Source organism: Castanea sativa, chromosome 12, assembly GCF_040712315.1.
Source record: "Castanea sativa cultivar Marrone di Chiusa Pesio chromosome 12, ASM4071231v1".
NCBI classification, from domain to species: Eukaryota; Viridiplantae; Streptophyta; class Magnoliopsida; order Fagales; family Fagaceae; genus Castanea; species Castanea sativa.
In genome coordinates this window covers 794,020-801,564 of record NC_134024.1, presented here as the reverse complement: position 1 = coordinate 801,564, position 7,545 = coordinate 794,020, and positions in this window count along the sequence as shown.

Genomic DNA, 7,545 nt, shown 5'->3' with positions numbered 1-7,545 from the left:
GCATGTTGTGAGTTTGGGTGCAATCGAATGTGTCCTTAGCATTATTCTATATTTTAAAAGTGAAATAGATGATAAATATTATATCATATCATATACTATACTATATAATAAAATTTGAGATTAAACGTCATAGTTGCGCCAAGTAGCTACACCAAATTACATCAATTTCTTTATAAAAAAAATTAATTGTTCTGTACCTATCAAATCTTCTCTACTACATTAATTCTTTGGATAGAATTATTCTCAAATTTTTTTTTTCTTTGGATAGAATTGGATAAAGTCCTTATAAAAATATCATTGGCTAAAAAGACAAAATTCTTTTTTTTTTTTTTGGAAGAGTCAGATGTAGAATAAAGCTTTTTTTTTTTAGATGGAGACAGAAGCTTGAGTGTTTTTTTTTTCTCTTCATAATTTTCTAACGGTGTAAATTCTAGATTATCTAAATTTTGGAATCGGTTTGCTGGGTTCAATGTTTCTATGTAGTGATTTCATATTTCTAGACTGGTCCAATACATAGGAGCTAAGCACTGAACCCAATCCTTGCTACTTAATTTTTTTTCAATCTTAATTGGAAAAAGTTTTTCTCCAAACTAGTTTGGAGAGAAACCCTTCAAACTTATCAAATATTTTTATATTGAGTGTGAAATTTAAAAATCTAACCGTTGGATTGCATGTTCTTATTATATTATTCATGGTTACAAAATTTCAAGAAAATCAAAAATCAATTGCTATGTCATCAAACAAATGTTAAAATTTCAAGTTTTTGTAATCTAAAATTGTATATAAAAAATAAGTTCATTGATCAAATAGTAAATAAAATCCGATTTGACCGAAATTTGATATGCATGTTAAGAACATAAGGAACATGAAATTCAACAATTATATTTTCAAAATTCATACCTAAAAAAAAGATATATGATAAGTTTGAAGGGTTTCTTTTAATTAATCTTTGTTCATCTTAATTAATCCTTTGAGGAGAAAGAAAAGGTGTAAATTAAGTTTGGAGTCCACAAATAAGAAAACTCCTTGATTGCCTATAAAAAAAGAATTTTACTTATTCTACAGTGTCCATCCTTTACTCTACTACAAAGCCATGCACAAAGCCCTATTGTATAGTATACACAAACCATAGCAAACTCTTGACTCCACAGCCTCTGGATACAGAACTTTTGGCCTCATAATGGCTTCAATGGTTTAATGATTTAATCATTGGGTGCTTTGTAATGGTTGTTTTATCATATTGGAGGATAGTGTTAAGGCAGAAATTTCATTATACATTTCAGCAACACAATGAAGAGATTCTACGTTATTTTCATCCTCCTTTGTCTTCTCCCACTTTTAGTCTCATGCGTAGAACAACAGGTTATTTCTTAAAGTAATTGTTTTGTTTTGTTTATTTGTTTATTTACTTTTTTTTTCTTAGGATTCATTCTACAACATTTTCGTTTTTAGTTTTTACACCATGTTTGATTTTGGCTACCATAGGTAAAGCACAGTGGGAAAAAATGGTTAAGTGAGATTGAAGAAGAAGACAGAGCTTTGTTAAATGAGATTGAAGAAGAAGAAGGCGGAGCTTTCGTTATTTACAAATACAAGTATATATACAGATGCTTCAAAGCAATGCCCACACTCACACAGTCACACTTGAAAAAACTGCCAACCTAACCGGTAAACAAAAACCATAACGTAACTTTATTTTTGCTGTTAATCTCTCTGTCTCTATATCTAATAACAACGATTTTCAACAAAAAATTGAAGGAAGAAATATATGTATTAATGTATATTGGAGCCACCCAAGAAAGTATTCAATATTGCACACCACGTACAAGATCATTGAAGTTTATACTTTATAATATTTATATATATAGTATTAACTTCACAATTTAAGTATTTATGCCCCCTCTCAGCTAAAAAGAATAGTATTTATGCCCCTTTATATGTATTATTTATTATACCTTACGTATGATATATTTATAAGTTTTTTTTTTTTTTTTTACGGAATATATCTTATAAGTTAAACCTTGTAACTCTTCAAAACTACTCTTTCTCACACACTCTTAGGCACGGCAATATTCTAGCACATGCTTTAACCAAGAAAGTGGGATTTTCTTTTCTGTTACAAGTCTGGCTGGATGGAGTCTGTTCCACTTGATCTTTACAATTGTTATGTTTCTAACTCTTTTAAGTATTAATTAAGTTACCAAGTTGGCATTTTCCTCAACAACAGGAAAAAAAAAGAAACTCTAAACATGATGGATTGTTTATAAACTTAACATAAAGTTTAATCAATGATTTAATTTATTGATTTTTTTATGTTTGTTTTATTGAATAGAATAACATTTGAATACAAGAATGAACAAATGCTTCAAAAGGAGGGAAAAAAAAAGCCTTTCATAAATTTGAAATTTTACTTATTAAGAGTCTTATAACTTAGCCGATACTTATTGGAAATTTCATCTAAGATTTCCAAGGTTAATATCCCTCCTCTCCCAACAACAACAATACACACTAATCCCAGATTTATGAGATCTGCTATGAAAAAATAAAAAGCTTAATTTTGTTAACAGAATTAAAAGCTTAGACCTAATGCTAAAGATAGTATAAAGGTGGGCTTTTTTTAGGTAATTTCCTTTATATATATATATTGTAAGTGCACAATTGTACCCGAATCCAAAAACGAATGCTGGGCTCAAGGCCAATGAGCCTTGTACAATAAAATTTGTAGAGTATGGGTTTGAAATCTAGGTTTGAGATGTTGGAAGTTCGACTAACATGTTGGAATGTTACGATTCATACAAATGATGAATGAATATAACAAATAGATCTCCTCGGACGTAAGCCGAGAATGGTTTGTATAAATATTCTCTTTCTAGGTTAAAGTTTACAATCCTTAGTTCCTATTTTTGTTTAACAGAAGAAAAATGCCGATCCCTTTCTCTCTCTCTCTTGCCTCCTTATATGCTTCTCCTACACTGGCTCCTCCACGTGTCATACAAATCTTCCCCTTAGATACTTGTCCCATCCGCCACCTTCTTAAAGTCTTCGAACCATAGCCAGAGAGCTGAATTCTACTGTTCAGGGGTCACTTTTCCATTAATGCGGCCAGTAAGGTAGATGCAGGGTCTTTGATGTGGAGGTCGCAGCCTTTTCCTTAAATATTTATCTTATATCCTTGCATCTTAGAGGGTGCTTGGATCACCCTCTTACCCATCAGTTTTTCCAGGATTCTGTCCATAACCTTCTTGGCAAATCCCAAGGTCTTTGGCGGACCTGTCCGAGGAGGCCTTCATCCTCTGACAACTCCTCGGACCTCTGCAGTATAGGCTGACTCGTGGGCTTAGGGGTCCAATAACAAAAACAAACTGGTACCAATTGATCAAGCCCAAAGCCCATTTGTTTATTTAATAACTCTTACGCCCCACATATATATATATATATATATTTTAATAATTTGATATTATTATTGTAAGTGCACAATTGCACCTGGACCCAAGAACAGTTATGGGCTCAGGCCCAATGAGCCTTAAACAATACGAATTTGTAGAGTGTGGTCTTGAAACCTAGATTAGAAATGGGTGGGAACCAAACAACAAACTAAGGGTGGTAAATAATTGGAAACAACAAGGAATATTGCAAAAATTGGCCTCCTCGGACGTGAGCCAAGGGCTGTTCTTATATTATATCTTTCTTTGTTTCTTTTCTTTTTAGGTTACAAAGAGGTCTCTCCCCTTTTCTGTCTCAGGTCCTCCCTTAAATACTCCTCTTTCTAATACTTTATACACGTGTTGCCCCATTTCCTCCCTTAGCCTAGATATTTCTTTTCTTAGTGCCTTTGAACAGTAACTAGAAGCTTCCCTTCCACTGTTTAATGTGTCACTTCCTCATTAATGCGGCCAGGGTGGTAGGTGCAGGGTCTTTAATGTGGAGGTAGCAGCCTTTATCTTTGACATTTCTTCAACACCGGTGCTTCTGGGGCGTTCTAGGGTTTCCCCCTCTTAACCATTGGCCTTAACTGTGCCATCCCCTAACCTTTACTATGAAATCCCGAGTTCTTCGTTGCTCATCCGAGGGTAAGTTCACCCTCGGCTGGGTCCTCGGATCCTCGGCGCATGGGCCGACCCATAGTATTAACAACTTCTAAACCCAGGGTCAGGTCGGCCTTCCTTAACACGGCCCAAAAGGCCCATGTTCCCATCAGGATCTTTTTACCCCCCACAATTATTATTATTGTTTCTCTAATTTTATATCTCATATATTATGGTTTTAGATGAATCAGCGCCCGCTTGGCCATTTCGCAACCTTGGGCGAGGACCGTTGAATGATTATTGGTTTTTATATATTGATGCCCATTGAAAGATATGAAGCCCTTTTTATTGTTGGGTGTGGGTTGGGGCGCTAATGTTTGTTTATACTTTATACATACATGCTTAGAAAATCTCTTTTATTTCTTTTTTTGCTAGATGATAGAAATTAAACCAAAACGAGTGCTTCAATGCTTCAAAAGGGGAAAAAAAACCTTTCATAAATTTGAAATTTTACTTATTAAGAGTCTTATAACTCAGCCGATACCTATTGGAAATTTCATCTAAGATATCCAAGGTTAATATCCCTCCTCTCCCAACAACAACAACAACAACAATACACACTAATCCCAGATTTATGAGATCTACTAAGAAAAAATAAAAATAAAAAGCTTAATTCTGTTAACAGAATTAAAAGCTTAGACCTAATTAATGCTAAAGATAGTATAAAGGTGGGCTTTTTAAATGTAATTTCCTTTATATATATACTAGTATTATGCCTACGATGCATGGCTTAATTAAGAATCATGTGTAAATTTATGAAAAAAAATTATTTTAATTAAAATTAAATAGATAATAAAAATAAAGTAATCTTTTACTCTAATTTTTTTATAAATAAATTAACATTTTACTTTAAGTTATATAATGAATGCATATTGTGTAAGATTAAGTAAAATGTTTGGAGGAAAAAATTAATTTATATAATGAGCTTTGAGATCTCAATAATTAACATTTTATTTTAAGTTATATAATGAAGGAAAAAATTTTGAAAAAATAAAGCTTCTATTTATACGCTAGAATTTATGGAGGCAAACAAGAAACATTTGGTCTCTTCAGCAGCACCGGTCTGTAGGTGGTCTCCTCCTTCCATTGATTCAGTGTTCCAGCTGAATATTGCTATTTCTCAGTCTAAGTCTTCTTCTTCTGTTGGTGTGGGGCTGCTTATTTGAAATTTAAAGGGGGAGGTGATGGCAGCAGCATGTGAACAAGCAAGGAAAGAGCTGAATGCTCTCTGGACAACAGCTTCTGTGGTACGGATTGCACTTCTTTTTTGCCAAAATATCAGCTTCACCAAGATCACTATTGAAAGCAACTTTGCTGAATTGGTGGATCTTCTTAACTCAAATAGGACTTGCTCCCTTGAAGTAGCTTGGATTTTGGAGGATATTAAGCTGATTTGTGAACATTTTGTTGATATATCTTTTGTTTATGTTCCTTTAAAATGTAATCGTGCTGCTCTAGCTCTTGCTTGTATTGCAAAAGAAAATGAGGAGGCCATTGTTTGGATAGAAGAATGCCCCTCATTTCTCTTTCCCATTGTACAACATGATATTGAATAAAATCTACTATCGTCTATTCTCAAAAAAAAAAAAAGTTTTTATGTTAAAAAAATCATATTTAAGTCCAAAATTAATTGAATGGATTATAAAGGGAGTCTGCATATTTAAATGAAAAACCTTGAATTCAATCATTTTCAAAAAAAATAATTAAAAGCATATTTAAGTGGTAACCTCAATGTAATAGTTAAGAATTATGGACAACCCAAATTGCTAAACATTAAAAAATAAAGTAGATAAACTTACATAAGAATTTAATTTTTTTTTCTTTGAAAGTGAGGGAGGAGGCACCAAATTCACCCTATCAAAATCAAATGTATAAATATAAACTTCAAGAAATTTTTTTGAGAAAAACTCAATACCAAGAGTATTGTTTGATCAAGCGTTTCGAAACCTCAAGGAAACTTCCTGAAAAAATATTTTTAAAAAACATGAATAATGAAAAAAAAAAATTGGGAATTTATTTTTTGAAGCAAAGAGGGACTGAATTTGAGAGGAAAAAAAAAAAGAAATAACCCTAAAAAATGCTAGATACTTGGACGTTTAAAATATATATTAATAAAAAAATCATGAATCTAACCTTATTATTTATTGTCATGTCAATCGGGTCTCAGCTACATCTTTTACTCCTAACTTCTAATGATCAAAGAAGTAAAATTCACCAAAACGTTGGGGAAAAAAAAAGACATGCATATGACATACTCAATAAAGAAAATATAGAAACAACCTTGTATTTTATGCTCCGCATGTTTGGTTTCATAGAACCCTTTATGAATATGAAAAATTAAATATTTATGAATCTCAATAAATCAAATGATGAACAAATTAATTATATGTATAAAAAAAAGAGCTTGGAAATAATAGAAGAGGCAAGAATTATAATATTATATATATGAACAAATTAAATTTATATACATATATATATATATATATACATATATATATATATATATATATATATATATATATATATAAAATGAAACTTTTGGTTTAGGTTAGAATTAGTTGAAATAGAATTTTATATCTTCTAAAGCTAAGCTAATAGAGTTTATTTTCAAGATAGTTGTATTTAATATAAGGAATCTCTTAGCCATGTAACCGTGTATTTTAAAAAAAAAGTTGTCTTGTATTTATCCAAAAAATCTCTTAGCCTTGTGAATACATCTCCTGCCATTAAAAAAAGTAAAATCAATTCTAATTAAACTCTTTATCTCAAACTCAAACTCTTAAAAATTAAACTTCCCACCGTGTTACAAACATTTGCAGTAAAAAAAATGTTGATGTCAACATTAAGCTTTTGTGTCTATCCAAAACTAAATAGAGAAAATGTTGATGAGAAAAATTAAAATTTTGTGTCTATCAAAAAAAGATTGGTAGATGAAAGTTGATAAGAATAATATATTTGTGATCAAATTAAGATTTTTATCAACTTAAAAATTATAAGTGAAGAAGATAAACACAAAAAAATTATATCTATTTTTTTTTTTAAAAATTCTAAAATTTTTTCTGCAATTTGGTGCAGCCACTTGATGCAGCCACGACTTCTAAGCTCAAATTTTATTATATAGTATACTAATCGCTAACCCGTGCTATGCATGAGAACTGATCTATTTGTGAGGTAGACTAAAATAATTTTATAAAATTTTAAGTTGATTAAGAAATTACATGATTTGCTCTTGTATAATTTTAATTTGTGTTACAAATTGATGAAGAAACCATTACTTGAACGTGTAATAGCTTACAAAAAATTTGTTAAACAATTTCAGATACTGCAAAAAAATAATTCAAAAATTCAGATATTAAACTTTAAAAGACCAAAAAATATTAATGAAATATTATCAATGTTTGAGTTTGAGTTTAAGTTGGACTTGTTAGAGAGCTAGAGTTTCACTCCTTGTTAAGTTTAG